We start from the raw sequence: 20,944 nt of genomic DNA, 5'->3' as shown, positions 1-20,944 counted from the left end.
TGGCTCAGCCAAAACAAAGTGGTATCCTGGCACAAGAGGTAGAAATGCCCGGGCTGCAGACAGTGGAAGAGAAGGCAAAAGGCTCAGAGAGGTGAGCACGTCGGGTGAATACGGCGCGTCAGGCTGGAGAACCCACCAGGCGTCCGTCTTCCGCAGGACAGCCTCATGGAATCGTTATCTGCCAAAGCCGTAGGAAAGTGTTGGCCACAAGTTGGCGGGCCGCAGCAGCCTGACAAGCTCAGGGCTGTGTCCTCTGAGGACCTGAGACCAGGAGCCACTGGGACAGAACTGGGCATCCTGACGCAATGATGGTGAGAGTGTCCCCAAGTAAGAGGCCAGGTGACAGCACTGACTGGTCAGAACAAGGTGGGCGGTGTTATCACAGCTCTTGAGCAGGTCAGAGGGCAGCTGGGAGGGCCTGACCCGCAGAGCTTTGCATACGGGAGATGGCTACCAAAACCAGGCATGTCAAGGGGCAGCCAGGACCCGGCCCACTCTCTGTAACCAAAACAAACCAAGGCCTGATGACCCCCGGGCTGCACCCCAATAAAACGTTATGATTTCTTGCCCAGTTTCCAGACTTGAGCAAGGTTTCAGGTCCAGCTGATGGAAGGAGAGGCCAGGTGCCTGGGAGCAAGTGTCCTGCGGCCCAGAACAAGTATATACGGTAATGCTCCCACCAGACCCTCCCCAGAGGGGCTGACACAGCCATTCATCAGGGAAAGGGAACTGGGCAAAGAGAAATCCACAAATACCCAGGCATCTCAAGGACTATGAGACACAGGGGCCCTAACAGTCATCACAGCCCCATTAGAATAGGACCATATGGGAACCACGAGATAAATGGATTCCTGGCCCAGGTCTGGCTCCCAGGGTGTCCCGTGGGTCCACCCCAGGTCCCTCTGTATGACGTGGGGGCAGTCACTGCCCTGTCTGGCTGGTGTGTGCCCTGCAGGTGAAAGGCTGCCCTAGGCAGGGAGGTCAGGGGAGCGGAACGTAGACACATACTGAGATCCAGGCCCTGTGAACACCCAGAGTGTCCTCGGAATCTACCAGACTCCTCTCAAAATCCCAGTCCACAAGGCCCCACCCCCGCCTGCTCCCCATCCCCAGGCTCTGCCTCCCTCCCGCCGGCACCAGCTCCCCAACTGCATCACCCCAACAACAGTTCTCTCCCTCTCCCACGTGACCCAGTTTTCCCTCCGTATGGGACCTTTCCTATATGGAGAAAGGGCAGTGTTTCTGTCACTAAAAAAAAAGTCCCATGCTGCATGCATGCTGCCCTCAGCTCCTGCCTGCTTGGCTTGCTCCTTGGCTTGTAGAGGACACCCACTCCCTCCTAAAGCCCTCCAATCCGGCTCTGGCCTCTCCTAGTCCCCGCCCTCCTCCTCCCTGTGCTCAGTCGCCACCCCATCGTCAGCCCTGACACACGTGGACCCCCGCTTCTCTAACACTGCACACACACCCCCCCCCCACTGCAGTCACTCCTTGGTCTCTCCAACCTCTGTGCCTGCACCCTCAGCCCGGCCTGGGGTCCCTCCTCTTCCCCACCTACGCCCACTCTCGAGGGGTGTTCATCCGGCCTGTGGCTTTAACACCTCACTCCAGTTTCCAGCCCCAGCCCTGCCACTGAATTCCAGCCTGTAAACCCAACCACCTCCTCAATGGCTCCCCCGTTCGGATGTTAAACAGGTAGGCAGACACGTTCCAGCAGAACTCTTGATTGCTCAGCTCTCTTCTCCACCTCAGAAAAGGACACCTCTATTCACCCACATGCTCCAACCAAAGTCCTACTTTCCTCTCCTTCCCTCACCCCCACATCCCACGATTCTCCCCTCACCAGACCCAGAATCCAGCCCCCCTGCCCCCCCTCTGGGGGCAGTGGGTCCACACCACAATCTCTTTCACCTGGAAGATGTGTCGTTTCCTAAAAGGTCTCCCTGCTTCCATCCTTGCCCCTTCAGTTCGTTTGCCTGACAGTCATCGTAAAATATAATTTTGATGTGTCCTCCCCTGCTGAAACCCCCTAGTGACTCACGTTTCACTGAGAACAAGCTGCCCGGGACCTCCAGGCCTACAGCCAACATGGCGGGTCCCACCCTGTCTGTCTTTACCTCCAGCCTCTTCACCCGCCCCTCGCTCCCCTCCTGCCAGTTCGTCCTTGCTGCGACCCTGACACAAATCAGGCCCTTGGCTGCCTCAGGGCCTTTGCATCTGCTGCTGGACAGCTCTTCCCGTGATGTCCACGGGCTTGCTTCCTGCCTTGTTTAGGTCTCAGATCAATGTCCCTGACCCCCGCCTCATCTAAAACAGCCATCACCCCCTGGTCCCTACCCCTGTTCCATTTTTCCATTGTAACACTTATCACTCCCTGATGTTACTTTTTTAAATTAATAGACTATTTTTCGGAGCAGTTTCAGGTTCAGGAAGAACTGAGCAGAAAATAGAATTCCCACACAGCAACCTTCCCCTCTGACACACACACACATATACTCCCCTACCCTCAACATCCCTCATCAGCGTGGTTCCTTTGGTGCAATCAATGAATCAACACTGACACATTATCATCAACCAAAATCCATCATTTACACTAGGGTTCACTCTTGTTGTACAGTCTATGGATTTGGGCAAATGTATAATGGCATGTAACTACCACTTTAATCTCACACAGAAGAGTTTCATTGCCCTAAAAATCCCTGTGCTCTATTTATTCGTCCTTCTCTCTCTCCAAACCCCTGGCAACCATGACCTTTTTATTGTCTCTGTAGTTTTGCCTTCTCCAGAATGTCATATAGTTGCAATCACATAAGTAGCCTGTTCAGATTAGCTTCTTTCATTTAGTAATATGTCTTTTAAGGTTCCTCCATGTCTTTCATGGTTTGACAGCTCATTTCTTTTCATCATGGAATAACATTCCATTGTCTGGGTATACCCAGTTGTTTATTCATTCACCTGTTGCAGGTCATCCTGGTTGCTTCTGGGTTTTGGCAATTAAATTCCTTAATGTTCATAATACACAGTAGCAAGCTAAAGGCACGGACGAGTCCCGCAATAAAGAAAACTCTTTCCCTTGGTTGAATTTGCTTTTTTCCAAATTGAGGCTTTCAAACTGTGGTGTTGGAGAAGACTGTTGAGAATCCCTTGGATAGCAAGGAGATCAAACCAGTCAATCCTAAAGGAAATCAATCCTCAATATGCATTGGGAGGACTGATGCTGAAGCTGAAGCTCCAATACTTTGGGCACCTGATGCGAAAAGCTGACTCATTAGAAAAGACCCTGAAGCTGGGAAAGAATGAAGGCAGGAGGAGAAGGAGATGACAGAGGACAAGATGGTTGGATGGCATTATCAACTCAATGGACATGAGTTTGAGCAAACTCCAAGAGATACAGTGTGAAGGACAGGGAAGCCTGGCGTGCTGTCCACGGGGTCCAAAGAGTTGGACACGACTGAGCGACTGAACAACAACAATCACGTGTCCAAGTGCAGCTTCCTGCCTCCTGGAGCTCACCCCAGGAGGACCCCTCTGGGCTAGGGCAGCCAGGAAGGGTTTTCCTTGAAGGAGAGGAACTGAGAGCAACAAAACAGCGGGAGGTACCCAGGTAAAGCGAACAGTGGAGTTTGGGGGCTTGGAGGATGTGGACTGGGCTGGAATGAAGACCCCAAGAGAAGCTGTGGGAACTAAACCGGGGCCCTGACTCTGGTGCTGCACAGCCGCACAGCAGCTGGTGCCCCCTGGCAGGCCGCCTCCCTCCTCTGTGTCTCAGCACCACTGTGAGACGAGGCCCTACTCCCTAGAGCTGCTGAGGCTCTAAGTGGGTCCTTAGGTTGGTTTCTAGAACTCAAACAGCCTAATGCTTCCAACACCCAGACTGAGTCTCTAAAGACCTTTCTCCAGGAAATGGGTCCACAGGGAAAAGCCAACCCCTAGAAATGGGGAAAAAACATTTGCAAATCATCTATATGATGAGGGCCCAGTATCTGAACACATAAAGAACTCTAAAAACTCAACAATAAAAAGACAATTTACCCAATTTTAAAATGGGCAAGGGTATGAAAAGACATTGCTCCAAAGAAGATACAAAAGTCCAATAAGCACAGGAAAAGATGCTCAGTATTATCAGTCATTAGAGAATGTAAATCAGGCCCACACTAAGGTGTTACTTCCCATGCACTAGGGTGGCTATGATTGGAAAAAAAAAAAAAAAAGGACAATAACAAGTGTGGTGAAAATGAAGAGTAACTGACACTTTCATATGTTGCAAGGAGGGAATGTATATGTCTAGAAACAGTCTGGCAATTCCCCAAAAAGTTAAATAGAGAGTTACCATATGATACAACAATTCCATTATAATTATATATCCAAGAAAAATGAAAACATCTCTACATAAACGCTTGTACATAAATGCTCATAGAAGCATTATTCATAATAACCAAACACTGAAAACAACTTAAACATCCATCAATGACTGAATGTATAAACAAAATATGTAATCCACACAATGGAATATTATGCAGTCACAAAAAGGATAGAGTACTGTTCAGTTCAGTCAGTCGCTCAGTCGTGTCCAACTCTTTGCGACCCCATGGACTGCAGCACACCAGGCCTCCCTGTCCATCACCAACTCCCGGAGTTTACTCAAACCCATGTCCGTTGAGTTGGTGATGCCATCCAACCATCTCATCCTCTGTCATCCCCTTCTCCCGCCTTCAATCTTTCCCAGCATCAGGGTCTTTTCCAATGAGTCAGTTCTTCGTATCAGGTGGCCAAAGTATTGGAGTTTCAGCTTCAGCATCAGTCCTTCCAATGAATATTCAGAACTGATTTCCTTTAGGATGGACTGCTTGGATCTCCTTGCAGTCCAAGGGACTCTCAAGAGTCTTCTCCAACACCACAGTTCAAAAGCATCAATTCTTCGGCGCTCAGCTTTCTTTATAGTCCAACTCTCACATCCATACATGACTACATATACTGTTACACGCTACATGGAACATGGACGAACCTTATAAACAGTGTGCTAAGTTAAAGGAGCCAGACACAAAAGGTAAAATTCACTTATATGAAATATCCAGAATAGGCAGATTGATAGACACAGAGAACAGATGGGTGGCTGCCAGTAGCTCGAGGAAGCGGGAATTGAGCAGTGACTGCTAATGGGTTTCTTTTCGGAGAGATGAAGATGTTCTGGAGTTAGATGGTGGTGGTGATTGTGATAGTAGTGATTAGAAGCAGCGATTCACAACTTTGTGAATGTGCTAAAAGCTGCTGAATTATACATTTTAAGAAGGTGAAAATTATGGTGTATGAATTATATCTCAAATTTGTAAATGTATATGTATGTATTGGGTTGGCCAAAAAGTTTGTTCAGGTTCTTCTGTAAGATGTTATGGAAAAACTTGAATAAGCTTTTTGGCCAACCCAATATAATTGTATGTATATCTCCATGTATAATGTGTTTTCCGGGCCCTCAGAAATGCCATCAGTCACTTCTCCAGATCTCTGAGCCCCTCCCATGCCTCCTTGGACCCCCTGCCTGCCCCACCCACAGGCTGGATTGCTCAGCTGAGCTGGGCAGTGACGGCTGGAGTGCTGTGGTCCACAGGGAGGCCTGTGTGCCCAGCAGCGGCCGGGAGGCAGGACAGCCCTGAGAGCCGAGGCCATCCCACCTCTGCTGCAAGTTAACGTCAGCTTTCCATCACATTTTTCTCCCCCACCAGATGGTGAGTTTTCTAATTTGATCATTTTGTTTGCCAGACTTCTATAAAGAAATTTTCCTCTTCATCTATTTTGTTATTCTGAAATCTGGCATATGTAGTAGGATAAAGGCTTGATTCCTTCTCTTGATCATTTCTCTAGAGAAATGAGTTGGTGCTGTAGCAACCTCTAAAGGTGACCAATGAGTACTTTTTCTAGTTTTAAAATATTTAAGTATATAAAATAGGTTATACATTTTAACAAGTTAATATAAAACCAACAGTTCAGTTCAGTTGCTCAGTCGTGTCTGACTCTTTGCAACCCCATGGACTGCAGCACGCCAGGCCTCCCTGTCCATGGCCAATCCCCAGAGTTTACTCAAACTCATGTCCATTGAGTCGGTGATGCCATTCAACCATATCATCCTCTGTCGTCCCTTTCTCCTCCTGCCTTCAATCTTTCCCAGCATCAGGGTCTTTTCAAATGAGTCAGTTCTTTGCATCAGGTGGCCAAAGTATTAGAGTTTCAGCTTCAGCGTCAGTCCTTCCAATGAATATTCAGGACCAATTTCCTTTAGGATGGACTGGTTAGATCTCTTGCTGTCCAAGAGTCTTCTCCAACACCACAGTACAAAAGCATCAAATTCTTTGGTGCTCAGCTTTCTTTATGGTCCAACTCTCACATACATACATGACCACTGGAAAAATCATAGCTTTGACTAGACAAGCCTTTGTTAGCAAAGTAATGTCTCTCCTTTTTAATATTCTGTCTACGTTGGTCATAACTGTATAGAAGAAAAGTTATAAAGCCAACAGCCACCATTAATATAAAATCACCACCATCTAGGTCAAAAATAGAGAACTGCCAGGGCTCCAAAAGACCCCCATGGACACTTCCCCACCACAAGCCCTTCTTGTGGGTTTGTGGGAGAGCCTGGAGGGACCAACCATTCTAAATAGCTGGGGTTATTAGCTGCTTTGTTTTGGGTTTGACCACAAAGTATGCATCCAAAACCAAATAGTTCTGTCTCTTCTTGAATTTTAATTAATGGAATGATGTATTATTTTATGCCTGTCTTTTTTGTTTTCAAAATCAACATTTTCTTTTTATCATGCAACTAGATTCTTCTTTGCAGGAGTAGTCCCTTAGTTTTTATCTTTGCACAGTGTTCTGATATGTGAATGTATCGTGATTCACTTATCCAGTTTACTGTTTGCAGACATCAATGTTGTTTTCTTGTGAAAAATGATGCTTGGAACATTCTCATCCATGTCTTTGGATAAATATATGCGTGCGTCCTGCAGGGTGTATCCCCCGGAGCGGAACTGCTGCATTGCCGGGAATGTTCACTAGCATTACTAGATAATTCAGCTCACAAGCAGTGTGTGTAGGAGCCCAGGCTCCCTGTTTTTGCAGACAGTTGGTTATTAGCAGGCTTTTCTGTCGTTCGGAGTTTGTATTTTTTTTTTTAACGTTTTGATCATCATCATGGATTTTTATAAATTTGATGAGTCCCAGTCCTTCAGTCATTCTCAGCGATGCTCAGATTGTCCTCTCTTTGGTCAGTGGGAACCTCCTGAAGTTGACTCTGGCACCATTCATACGGTTTTGGAAGTGTCCTTGCTTCCTGGAATGAAGTTTTACGGCTCCTCAGAGCTGCAATCAGTCATTTCTCCAAAGAGCTAGAGAAGCAGGGGGCAGGCAACTCCGATCTCTGGAGCTGATGCAGGCTGCGGTGCTCACCCCCAGTCTACTGTTCCAAGGCAGTCTAGAGGGGTCCCTTCCCACTCTTACCCTCCTCGGGTGGAAATGTTATAACTTGAATTCTCCCTGCTAGGCTTATCTTGGCCCTGTGTGGGGAAACGTGAGCGGGGAAGGAAGCCCGCTCTGAGCTGACCCCCACCCCTCACTCTGTCCAGGGGCACCTGAGCCAGCTTTGCAGCTTACTAGGGACAGCTGGTGTGAGGGCAGAGGGGCCCCCAATGCCCAGGCCCAGCTGGGGCTGCCAGAAGGTCCCACCCAGCCAGCTGGGGCCGGTGACAAAAGTGGTGAGAAGGGGTGCGGAGGCAGGGATCCTGGCCCCCGGAGGGTGGGGAGGCCTCCCATCAGAAGCGCCCCACCTGGGGCAGGGCCAAGTGGGGCAGGCGAGACAGCAGCCGGTCACCCAACACCCGGTGAGCAGGCGGCGGCGGCAGCCTGGCGTCCGATGGAGCTGCTGATAGAGGTGACACCAGATATCCTGCTGCGGGCGTGGGGGGAGCAGGGCAGGGGAGGCAGGAGCGGAAAGAGCCATGCTCAGGGGGCGGTTTGCATCCCAGCTCCTGGAAGGACCTGGGCTTGGAGCCTTAGGGCCCTCTGCAGCCTCAGCTTGCCCATCCAAAAATGGGGCACTGGGAAGGTGAAGCGAGTTCATCAACACAACGAGCCTGGCACGGTGCCAGCACATAGTAAGTGCTCAACAAACATCACGTGCTCTCATTACTGAAGTCGGGGCTGCTGAGGGCTCAGCAGGGGTCAGCAGGGTGGGGGATCAGCTAAATGCAGGAGGAGGCACAGAATGAAAACTCCAGGGGCCAAGGACGGGGTGGTTTCATTCACCACTGAATGGTCGGTGCCCTGTTCAATCTGGGCACACAGCGCTCAATATATGTTTGTTGAATGAATACGTGAGAGTAAAACAGGGGCCCAGTAGCCACTAAGACACTTTATCAACTAATGAGGGCATCCCAGCAAGAATCCGAAATCGAATCCCAGGTCTACTCCGCTGGCTGTGCAACCCCAGGCAAGTCATCCCCATCCCAACCTCAGCTTCCTTACTTATCAAAACAGCAGTAACGGTAACTAATAAATGCCTTCCTCATCAGCTTATGGCAGGGCTCAAAGCAGAAACTGGATGTGAGGTGAAGGTGGTGCTGTCAGAGCCCTTCATCGACGGGGCACCCACCCCTGAGCCACTGCAGGTGGCTCACAGATGCCCCCTTCTCCAGAGCGTTGTTATTTTTTATTGTAGTTGATTTACAATATTAGTTTCAGGTGTACAGCATAGGGTTTCAGTATTTACACAATTTACACTTCATTAAAAGATACATCCAGATAATGGCTGTAATTCTCTGTGCTGTATAGTATATCCCCGTTGCTTATCTATTTTACACATAGCAATCTTTGTCTCTTAACCCCGTGCCCCTCTCTTGCCCTTCCCCGTCCCACACAAACTCACACACACACATACATTCACACTAGTCTGGTAACCACTAGTTTGTCCTCTACATCTGTGAGTCTGTTTCTCTTTTCCGTACACATTGGTCTGTTCTCCACATATAAGTGATTTTATGCAGTATTTGTCTTTCTGACTTCATTTCACAAACCATAATGTTCTCTAGGTTCATCCATGTGGCTGCCAATGGCAGAATTTCATTCTCTTCTGTGGCTGAGTAATACTCCAGTGTGTCTCTGTGTGTGTGTGTGTTGACACACCACATCTTCCTTAGCCATCTGCTGATGGGCATCTGGGTGGCTTCCATATTTTGGCTATGGTAAGTAATGCTGCTACGAAAACTGGGGTGCATGTGGCTTTTTGAATTGGTGTTTGGACCGCAGCTTTAGGTGGGCAGCCTCAGCTAGGGGTGTCTTGGAGGCCACGCTCTAGTGACCTAGTCCTGAGAAGAGGCTCCAAAGGCCTGGCCCCTTGCCTCAAAGGAAGACAACCCTGCACTTACTGCTCCCACTCCAGGGCTCCCTACGGGACCGGAGCTGGACTCAGCTGAAAGCACCTTTCCCGGCTCCTTCCCGACCCCATCAGACGTCCTGCTCTCTCCCTTCTGTGTGCATGCCTGCAGGAAACCACGGTCCAGGAATCTCCTTCTTGGGTACAGCTTCTGGGGACTCTGACCTAAGACAGGAAGTATTTTATAAAATCTGAAGTGCCCCACACAAGTCCAGGGTTGTTTTGCTTTCCAGAAAATGCTGGAAGGAAATGAGCTGACAGGCAGGGAATCTAAGTGGCAAAGGAAGTCTGCTCCTTGGGCAGAGTCGTGCTGCCCTGCTCTCAGGGAACTCACAGGCAGATAGGGGAGACAGCCCAGAAACAACGAGACTCATACGAGGGATGCCTGAGTGCGATGAAGGAGAACAGAGCAAGGTCGGCGGTGGAGAAGGACAGGGGCTGTCTTAGGTGCTCTGGGAAGGCCTCTCTGAGGAGGTGACATGGGCAGAGATGTGGACCTCTGCAGCCAGGCATAGGGAAGAGCAGAGCAAAGGCCCTGAGGCAGGAGGATATCTGATATGCCCGGGAAATGGCCAGGAGCCCAGCGAAGAGGGGAAGGCATGAGATGAGGCCAGCAGGACCTGACAGCCAAATCACACAGGGCCTTGTAGGCCACTAGAGGACTTTTTACAGGACTTGAGATTTTATTCCAAGTAAGAGGGAGCCATTAAAGTTTTGAGCAGAGGAGGAAGATGATCTCATTTAGGTTTTAAAAGGATCTCTTTGGCTGCTGGGGCAAGGGGGGCACAGGGGAACCAGGGAGAGGAAGATGATCTCATTTAGGTTTTAAAAGGATCTCTTTGGCTGCTGGGGCAAGGGGGGCACAGGGGGACCAGGGAGAGGCTGCTGCAGTAATCTGGGAGAGCGATAGCAGCGGTGTAAGTGGTGAGAAGCTGTGGGACTCTGGGGATCTTGACGACAGAGCCTGGTGACTGCACGAGGAGGGCTCAGAAGATGAACTCAACTACCAAGTTACAGAGGGGACTGAGGAAGATGCTAAGCTACACCACAAGGATGCAATCCACAAAACCCACACTGCAGGAAATCCTACAAGACAAACAACCCGGCTTCTCCAACAATCAATTGCCAAGGACAAAAGGAAAAGATGGAGGGGGGAAGTATGGATTAAAAGAGACTAAGACTTATCAACCAATCACAATGTGTGTGGACCTTATTTAGATCTTGAGTCAAACTAGATGTGAAAAAAGAAAAAAAAAAAAAAAAGACATCTGACAACCAGGAATGTGAATGCTGAGTGGACATTTGACGATATAAAGAAAATGATTTCTTCTTAAGTGTGATGATGGTATAATGATTATGTTAGGAGAAATCCTTATCTTTTAGAGACACATCTTGATATATTTGTGATGAAATCATGCCTGGGATTTGCTTTGAATTATTATGGAAGGGAGGGGTACAGAACTGAAACACGAGTTTGGCCGTGAGTTGACAGCATTTGAAGCTGAATGTTAGGGACAATGATGGTTCATTATACTATTCTACTTTTGGAAATGCTTATACTTTTCCATGATAAAAAGTTTAAAAAGAAAAGGAAGGAAAATCAAGTCCAAGGGGAGGCGCTGAACAGCATAAGGCCCGTCCATACGTGTCAGGCCTGAACCTCAGCAGGGGCATCCCAAAGCCCAGCCTTTGCCCCTGCCCCACTTCGGCTGCCTTTCTGCTCTGGAGGTCAGTCAAGGCTGGACCCAGGCAGGTGAGGGATAGAATGTGTGGCCCAGAGAAAGCCCAGGTGGGACAGAGTGGGGCTGGGCCGGCTGGGCCTCTGCCAGACCCTGCAAGGAGCAGGGAGAGCCCTGGGCCACCTGTCCCAGCCAGTCCCGTGAGGCCGATCATCTAACGATCCGGCTCCTGGATCTCCTACCAGCCTCATCTCCTGCTTCTTCCTCTGGGTTCCTGAACTGATTTCCCCTCCTGCCCCTGTGCCCAGCTCTCTGAATCTACCATCCTTCCCTTCCAGGTCTGCTTCTACAGAAGACCATCCACAATCAATCACCCCCAGCCTTTGGGAGCACAACTTCAAAGGACTCTCTTCACTGGGAGGAGGGGTCATCTCCTCTGCATCCAGACTGCATAGGTGTGAATCCTGCCTCTGCCACTCACCTGCGAGTGTGACCTCAGGCAAGTCACTTGACCTCAGTTTCCACATCTGTAAAATGGGATGACCTCATAAGGTTACTGAGAAGACTAAATGAGTTAATAAATGTGGACAAACAGAACAGCGCCTGGTCTATGTCAGAGGCCCTCAGACGCCCTCAGGACCCCTGGCACTGCTCTGCAGGGCCTGCCTCACTTCTCCATGCCCTCCTGACACCACAGTTACTTCCTCTCCCATCCCAGCGTGTTTCTTTTTTAAAAATTTCCGTTTTTTATTTATTTCTGTCACACTGCATAGCATACCAGATCTTAGCTCCCTAACCAGGGATCAAACCTGTGCCCCTGCAATGAGTAGAAGCACATATTCTCAACCACTGGACAACCGGTGAGGTGCCCAGCAGGTTTTGTCCACCCCAGGATTGGGAGGAGGAAGGAGAGGAGAACACAAGCCCATGAGGAGACCGGTTAGAAACCAGTCACACATGAAAGCAACCTAGGTGTCCATTGACAGATGAGCAGGTAAAGAAGTTGTGACACATACATACCATGGAATATTACTCAGCTATAAAAGGAATGCATTTGAGTCAATTCTGATGAGGTGGATGAACCTAGAGCCTACTGCACAGTAAGTCAGAAAGAAAAGAACAAACGTCGTATATTAACACATATAGATGGAATCTAGAAAGATGACACTGAAGAACCTATTTGCAGGGCAGCAAGGGAGGCACAGACAGAGAGAGCAGGCTTGTGAACACAGTGGGGGAGGAGGGGTGGGACGAATGGAGAGAGAAGCGTGGAAACAGGCACATTACCACACGGAAAACAGAGAGCCGCTGAGAATATGCGGCATGACTCAGGGAACCCAAACGGTGCTCTACAACCTACAGGGGTGGGAAGAGGTGGGCAGCGGAAGGGAGGTTCCAGAGGGAGAGGACGTATGTATACCTGTGGCTGACTCGTGTTGATGTATGGCAGAGGCTAACACAATGTTTTAAAGCAATTATCTTTCCATTAAAAATAAATAAATAAAAAGGCAAAACCAGTTACAAATAAAAACTCTTCAAACCCAAAGTAAGCAGCATCTGACTCCAATGGCATCAAGTTCACATTGGAGGGGAGTGTAATTTAAATGCTCAATTTTTTGAGACTTCTAAGAAAAATCCCAGGTATTATGAAGTGGAGTTTATGTTTTGTAAATTATGTTTTGTAGGAGTAATGACAATTGTGATGTAAACGCAGAGCACAGGGCGCTAAAAAGCAACATTGCCCTTCCTGCCTGGTACTTGACCTCCCAGTACTCGCCCAAGAGATAAACCATCAGACGTGCAGCTCTGGGGACATCGTTATGCAAATATGCACACAAGATACATATGTATATTTTATTTTGGGCCGAGTTGCATGGCTTTTGGGATCATCTAAAGGAAATGGCAACCCACTCCAGTATTCTTGCCTGGAGAATCCCATGGACAGAGGAAGCTTGCGGGCTGCAGTCCATGGGGTCGCAAGAGTCGGACACGACTGAGTGACTTTCACTTTGCCTTGACTAAAGGTGCCCCCCAGCAGTGGAAGCGCTGAGTCCTAACCACTGGACCATCAGCAAAGTCCCCATACGCATTTTTTGAATGGATCATACTACACATGTTGTTCTACAAAGTCATTTGCTTTGACTTGCCAATATAGCCTGCCATCTTTCCACCCTACTATTAAGCTCTGCCCACTTCTTCTCTGGTCTTCAGCACCTAAAACAGCGCCGGGCACACAGGAGACATTCAGTCCACATTCACTGATCAAACAACAGAACTAACAGCTACCTAAAATCACAGCCTCTCATCAGGTCCTAATTATGTCACCAGCCCTCCTGATGGACATTTAGCTTTGCCACATGGACCATTCCACCCAGCTCTGCATGCCAAGAGGGTGCCTATAGGAGAAGCCCTGGGGCGTGGAACTGCCCCATTAAAACCTCACCCGTGTATTCTACTGTACAAACAGTTTATTGAATCACAGTATATTTCAACAACAGTTTCTAAAACATAGCAAGCTCTCAGCAAGTACTTGCTATTATTATTTATAAACATACAAATATTTCCGTATTTCCTAGTTTATACCTTCTCTTTCCTATAACTGTTTATTTGCATTTCTCTTCTTAATTTTTTTTTAAATTTGCTGCAGTGGGCCTTGGTCGTGTCACATGAGATCTCTCATTGTGATGCTCGGACTCTCTCGTGGAACATGGGCTCAGCAGTCACGGCATGCATGCTTAGATGCCCTGCTGCATGTAGGGTCTTAGTTCCCTGACCAGGGACAGAACGCAAGTTCCCTGCACTGCAAGATGGATTCCTCACCACTGGGCCAACAGGAAAGTCTCTCTCTTCTTATTTTAATGTAAAAAATTCTAGAACTATGTGTATTTGAAGGAATAAACACTGGCTTTCAAAAAAAAACTTGCAGCTATTGCCAAAAGAGGTCGAGCCAACCTCAGCTGATGGGAGAGTTCCAGTTTCCCACACCCTCTGCCACCTAAGAGCTTTCTTTTGATGAAGACTTTTATTTCTCAAATGGATTACTCTTCTTTAGTGACTCCACCTTTGATCATCAAACCTCCTGAATAAATAATAGGATGGATCATTTTATTTCTAACAGCACTAGGGAACCAAAATTCACAAATGGACAATTACTTTCTAGACAGCGAACAGAAACACATGCAAAAATTTTTTCAATGGACATCTTAATTTTTTCAAACTGTCAACTTCAAACAAGTGTCCCTCAATACAAAACAAGAGAAAACTAGGAGCGCTAAGCCCCCTCCCCGCCTCTCTCCCCTTCTCTCCCCCCACACCTCAGCCCAGTCTAGGGGACCCAGATTTACCAAATGAAAATACAGGACACTAAGTTAAATCTGACGTTCAGATAAACAACATACAAAATTTTTAGTACCAATATGTCCCATGCAATATCTGGGACATACATATACCAAAAAACAAACAAACCAAAGCCTACCAAATGTGTTGTTTCATCTGAAAGTCAGATTTGACTGGGCATCCTAGAGTTAATCTGGCAAGCAGACCACAGCCCCCACCCAGTGTCTAAAGATCAAGTGATTTTTAAATAGGAGCCAAGACCCTCTTTGCCCTCCCAGTCTTTAGTCAACCTGCTACCCCAAGCTCGAGGTCTGCACAGGCATCCAGCCCACCCTCACAGAAATGCTCCCCACCCAGAGACGCCCCACCAACTTCCCTGGGATTAGAGTCTCTGTGCCGCCAGAGCCATCTGGGGCCAGGTTCCTGCTGCTCTTCTCCCTTCAGCCTGTCTCACACCTTCCCATCCATCCTTTCTGTTGGGGGTGCTGGCAGTCCCTTCGGGATGGTGGCTGCTTTGGAGCCACCTGTCCAAGGGCATGTCCTGAGCCATACCCAGCGTCAGAGGGATGCAGAGGTCCTCAGGCTCAGCTATTCCACAGCAACTCTGAAGGGCCCCTCCAGCTCCAGAGCGCCCAAGCTGTGGGGGGCTCTCTGCTGGGCCTGCATCAGAGCTCCACTTTTAAGTCTATTTTTTATTCATTCATTGTGGCTGTGCCACACAGCATGCAGGATCCACCCTAGTTTCTGGACCAGGGATCGAACCTGTGCCCACTTCAGTGGAAGCGGGGAGACCCAACCACTGGACCACCAGAGAATTCCCAGAGTTCCGCTTCTCTCTCCACTCACTCTCCTTCCTTGCCCTGCAGTCCACAGGCCAGGGATCGTTCCCCTGCCTGCCCCACCAGACCTGTCCCCACCTCCCCTCCCGGGTCCACAGGCCCCTGACCGGAAACCGGCCACTAAGTGTCCACAGTGGGTCGGTCTGCGACTGGTTAATATTTTTTTTTTTTTTGGGCTTTCCAGTACATTCTAGATTTTTCCACACAGGTACATATTACTTTAGTAATACAATAATAAAAATAATATTAAAAGCTTTTTTCTTCTTTAGGAAAAATGTAAAACCAACCCAGCAGCCCTCCTCCTCTCTGACCTCCCACCTGCTTTCCCAGGGAGGTCTCCCGCCGAATCAGCGAACTCCCACCCCAAATGCCTCCCCAGTCCTGCCAGACCCACAGGTGGTTTCACTTCTCCACCGAAGGCTTTCTGCCACCAGCTGGTCCTTGCTGGGAGGCTATATGCAAATTCTGGAGGGGTTCTTAGTACTGGTTTGGAGCAGGAGGCTAAGTCCTGAGATTGGAGAGTAAGTGTAAGAGGGGAACCACCATTTGCTAACTCCGTGGGGTCCTCTGCACCAGGCTCTGGGGGCCATGGGAGCAGGACGCAGACGCTGCCTCCGAGGGCTCCACAGCTGGTGGGGTGGGGGCAGTGGAAAGCCAGAGAGGATACTGTGTGAGGTGAAGTGGGCCAGGTGTGGGGAGGAGGAATTCGTGGAAGCTTCTGGAAGAAGGAAAAGTCTCAGCAGATCCCTGAGGGTGAGAAGGACCGGGTAGGGAGGCGGGAGGGGGCCCGGCTCTAGTCAGGGGATCAGTCTGTGCACAGGCCTGTAGGTGAGAGGAGGATGGTTTATTTGAGGAATCGAAAGCAGTTCAGAGCAGCTGGAGGGCAGAGGAGGGAGAGGAAGCCCAGGCCCAGGGAGGGCAGCGGGGCCACGGGAGGGAGACTGCGCTCTGTCCTCAAAGAAACGGGGAGGGGAGCCGAGCCGCTGAGGAACGCAGAGCAGGGGAGGGACAGACTCAGGTGAGCGTCCCATAAACGTCTCGCCTGCCACACAGCAGGCGCTCAAAGAGTTCTCACCCTGAGCCTCTGAAACCATCACAGTCCCACTAGTCAAGCACACACTATCTGCCACGTGGAGTACCTAAAACCTGTGTCTCCATGGAAACGAGTCCCCAGCCCCGAGGTCCACAGCCCTCCTGCTCTTGCGTTAGGGAATACATTAGGGAATAACGGACTCTGGAGCCTCGGTTCAAATCCAAGCTCCTCCGGTTTCAAACCGTGTAACCTTGGACAGATGACCTCTTGGTGCCTCAGTCTCCTCATGTGTAAAATGGGGATAATAATAGTATCCAATTGGGCTGAAGTGAAGATTGAGTGACTCAATATAGAAAAAGTGGCTGCCTCCTGGCTCCTGGCAGATGCTATGCACTGTTGGTTTCTACTGTTTTTTCTGCATCCCTCCCTGGGCCAACCACTTGCAGGCACTAACCAAACCATCCTCCATATCCTCTCCCAGCCCTGAAGCATCGCACCCTTCCTTTCTCCATCACTGGGGGTGGGACAGAGCCAGACGGGATTGAGGACAACCCACTGACCTGGGCCTGGGGCCTTGCCCCCGTTCCCTCAAGTGCAGTGGACATAACACTGGACTTGGAGCCAGGAACTGTGCCCCGGGCTGGGCTCTGCTGCTGACCCTCAGACTCCCCCTCTGTGACATGAGGACAAGGACATCTTGCTGCTCTCTTATCAGCATGGCTGTCAAAGGAGCAATAAGGGCTGCAGATGCCCTGAGAATGTCCATGTCACAGGCACGGCCTTGTGGCTGGGCCAGGACTCTTGCTGGCAGCCTCCTCTTCTGGCCTACACTGGCTCCTCCACACAATCATAAGATCTGTTCAGAGCTCGCTGTGAGGACCCCAGAACCTGAGCATGGCCTGCCTCAGGCCGTCCCAGATGCCCTGATGCTGACCGGGACCCTCCTAAGGGCTGGGATAGAGACAGAGAGCCTGGTGTGGGCTCAGCACCCTGGGAGGCAAGTGCCAACCCAGAGGCTTGAGGCAAGTCAGACCTTCACCAGGGCCTTCCAGCAAGCCTGCACCAGCCAGGGACTCAAGCCTGGGGCCCAAAAAGACCCTCTAGAGCCATTCGGACCCCAGTATCTATCTCTAAATGCCATAGCTGCTCATCACCTCTAGGCCAAGGAAGGGCCTGAATGGGAGAGTCTGTTTTCAGTAGCTCTTTGGTCCTGGGGGACGGGATGAGAGCCCAAGATGGGGCTCACCCGCCTCCTTCAAGATGCCAGCTATTTCTCAGAGTTCAAGTAGATTCATTCACTCATTCCACAAACATGTACTTGGTGCCAGACCCAGGTCAGGTACTGGGCGATGACAGATGAATCACACAAACTCCTGTCTTAAAGCACTTCCAGTCTCTGGGTGACGGGAGAGGCATAAATAACCAAGGCACAAGGCAAGCTAGGCTGGAGAATGCAGGGCAGGCAGCACGGATCTCACCTGGGGTAGCAGGAAGCTACCTGGAGGAGGGCTCGTGAGTGGCTTATGGACCTGTGATGGGAAGGCCGGGTGGGTGAGGGATGAAACCTCCAAGACCATTGACAGACAGTTCCGTTTGCACCCCCGCCAGGCCAGAGCCAGGACAACGTGAGTTATTTATGGTTGTGCCCAGAGAAAAGCGGCCACATGTGTCACTGCACGTGGGGTGCAGAGCTGGGCGGTAGAGAGTGGGGGGCGGCTGGGGCTTGAAGCTGGGTCGCGGCCAAGCTCTGTGGTTTGCTACTGTGTCCCTCACACCCTGATGACCTTTTAAGCTTTTCAAGGCCTCCCATAGGCAAAACTAAGGAGGAGAGAGAATTCCAACGGGCAAAAAGTGGCCTGGGGGCTGGGGAAGGGAGAAGGGCCAGACAGACCTTGGCCTCTGCAGTCTGTGCCGGCCATTTATCCTCACCTTCTCCTTCTCTTCCCCCTCCCATCTCATCAGTGGGGAAAGGGGGCAGACAAGACAGAAAAAAATATCTTTCACTGTAAACCAGACAGGACCGAGGGCGGGCATCAGCTGCTGTATTTCTCCCCAGCCAACTCTGGTCCATAAACAGCCTACGCACCAAGCTGGCATCAGCCTACCCACCCTGTTGGGACCGGAACAAGCCAGGCCAGAGCCTTGGATGGGACCTGGGGCCTGGGTCCCACCTTCCCAAGGCACCTACTTCCTGCGTTTTTCCCCAACCCCCCGCCCCTCGGGTGAAGGCCTCCGCCAGGTCCGTCTCCCAGGGGGCCCAGCTCAGGGACATCCTGACACTGCCCCGGGTGATGCTCAACAACCCCGGCGCTTGCAAAGCACCCGCGGTCGCGCGCTCACCTCTCTGCAGGTAGCTGTCCGATCCTCCCCCCGTCCGCCTCTGCGCCCGCCGCCAGCACGCACCCCTAGACTGGAGCGCTCCCTCCCTACCCCGTATCCAAGGGCCAGACCCCTTACCTGGGGGCAGGGGCGCCCGGCACCATCGGCGGCGCCGCGGGGCCAAGCGGGGCGTCTGGGGGCCCGGCCTCAAGCCCGATCGACTTCCCGGGGGGCAAGAGAGGCTGCGCCGCCGCGTCCCTCCGGACCTCGCCCGGGGCTGCGGGAAGGAGGAAGGTCAGAGCCGCGGAGGAGGGGAGGCGGCGGGCGGAGGCGCGCAGATGGGCGCAGATTAGCGAGGCATTTTTAGCGAGCCAATGGCGGCGTGGCGCCGGGCGGAGCGGTGGCTGCGCAGGTGGAGACGCCGCGCTGCTGAGGCGGCAGCTGCCGGCTTAGGAGGTGCGGGGGGGCGGGCAGCACCCCCAGCGCCCTGGCTGGCGCCCTGCTCCTCCTCCCAGGGGGTGCTCCGTGGCGCCCGGCCGAGGGGCTCTGTCTGCGGTGGGCGGCGCCGAGAGGGTCTCCCTTGGGCCCTAGTCCTCGGCCCCCCTGCGGGAGCCCCGTGGACCCCGGGGAGTGCTCCCCTTCCCCTCTCCGCCCTTTTCTCACTTTTTTAGGACGTTCCTCCCGCCGCGTTTGTTTCTGGCCTCGCGGAATCCTGCGTCCCCTGGGACATGCGGGGGCGTGTGCGGTGGGTAGGTCTGGAGTGGGTGTGTGTGTGTGTGTGTGTGTGTGGGACATGCGGGGGCGTGTGCGGTGGGTAGGTCTGGAGTGTGTGTGTGTGTGTGTGTGTGCGCGCGCTCTGGAGTGAGAACCCCTCCTTCCCCAGCACCGCTCCCATAACCCCCGCACCCCGCACCAGCTTCTCCCAGAAATGCCCAAACTGGCCCCACGGGGAAGTCACCCAGGCCACCTCCTGGGGGCTCTCTGAGCGACTCGTTGGGACCTCCGAAGCACTCTTCCTGACTTAAACCCTGCACGCTTCCGGAAACCTAGGCACTAAGAAGGGCGCCGGGCAGCTCTCTTCACTTCAGGCTTGTAAGCAGCTGTCTTGGATTTATAAGGAGGGTTTATTCAACACCTGTCTACTGAGAACCTGCTTCATGCAGGGCACTGATGAGCGGCTGGACTGCAGCAGAGTACGAAACAGAGCAAATTGGGGTCAGGGGGATAAATTGGGAGACTCGGATGGACATATATGCACACTGCTGCTGCTGCTAAGTCGCTTCAGTCGTGTCCGACTCTGTGCGACCCCATAGACGGCAGCCCACCAGGCTCCCCCGTCCCTGGGATTCTCCAGGCAAGATCACTGGAGTGGGTTGCCATTTCCTTCTCCAATCCATGAAAGTGAAAAAATAAAGTGAAGTCGCTCAGTCGTGTCCGACTCCTAGCGACCCCATGGACTGCAGCCTATCAGGCTCCTCCATCCATGGGATTTTCCAGGCAAGAGTACTGGAGTGGGGTGCCATTGCCTTCTCCGATATGCACACTGCTGTATATAAAATAGAGCCCTAATGAACATCCACTGTATAGCACAGGACTGGGATGGACATATCACACCACTGTATATAAAATAGAGCCCTAATGAACATCCACTGTATAGCACAGGGAAGTCTACTCAATACTCTCTAATGCCCTGTATGGGAATAGAATACGTATGTATATGTAATGGGAATATGTATTTGTATGGTTGATTCACTTTGCTGTACAGCAGAAACTAACACACCATTGTAAATCAACTATACTCCAATAAAAGTTAATTTAAAATAATTTATTGCTAAAAAAATGCTAACCATTAAAAAAAAACAACACACAAATAGACAAAATCTCTGCCCCCAGGTACTCATGTTGTGAGGGACAACAGATGTTAAACATAATAAATAGTATATAGAGTATGCTTTAGGGACTTCCTTGGTCATCCAGTGGTTTAAGAATCTGACTTCCCAAGCAGGGGATGGGGGTTCAGTCCCTGGTTGAGGAACTAAGATCCACTTGCCACAGGGCAACTCAGTCTGCATGCCGCAGCTAGAGAAGCTGGTGCCACAACTAAGACTCAATGCAGCCAAATAAATAAATATTTAAGATAAAATGAAATAAAGTCCTTTAAAAATAAAGTGATATGCACAAAGTAGAAAAATAAAGCTGGAGAAAGGGAAAGAAAGTGAGGAGGGTCAGGGCGAGAATAGGTCCCAGCCATTTGTGGGGAGTGGGCGTGACTGAATCTGATGGTAAGCCCCTCAGGTAAGCATGCAGACTCTAGTTTGCT

At 50.8% G+C, this 20,944-nt stretch overlaps 1 protein-coding gene across 1 annotated transcript in view; it reads right to left on the bottom strand.

The window, feature by feature from the left end:
• PACSIN1 (protein kinase C and casein kinase substrate in neurons 1) overlaps positions 1-19,018 on the bottom strand; it is a 65,196-nt gene extending 46,178 nt beyond the window's left edge. Inside the window, exon 1 of the mRNA XM_027524462.1 lies at positions 18,763-19,018. The gene's annotated coding sequence lies outside the window, so the exon portion shown is untranslated. The remainder of the gene's footprint in view (positions 1-18,762) is intronic.
• Positions 19,019-20,944: the final 1,926 nt, after the last annotated feature.

Source organism: Bos indicus x Bos taurus, chromosome 23 (genome assembly GCF_003369695.1).
Source record: "Bos indicus x Bos taurus breed Angus x Brahman F1 hybrid chromosome 23, Bos_hybrid_MaternalHap_v2.0, whole genome shotgun sequence".
Lineage (NCBI taxonomy): Eukaryota > Metazoa > Chordata > Mammalia > Artiodactyla > Bovidae > Bos > Bos indicus x Bos taurus.
The sequence above is the reverse complement of the archived record's forward strand: the minus strand, read 5'-3'. Positions and strand labels throughout refer to the sequence as shown.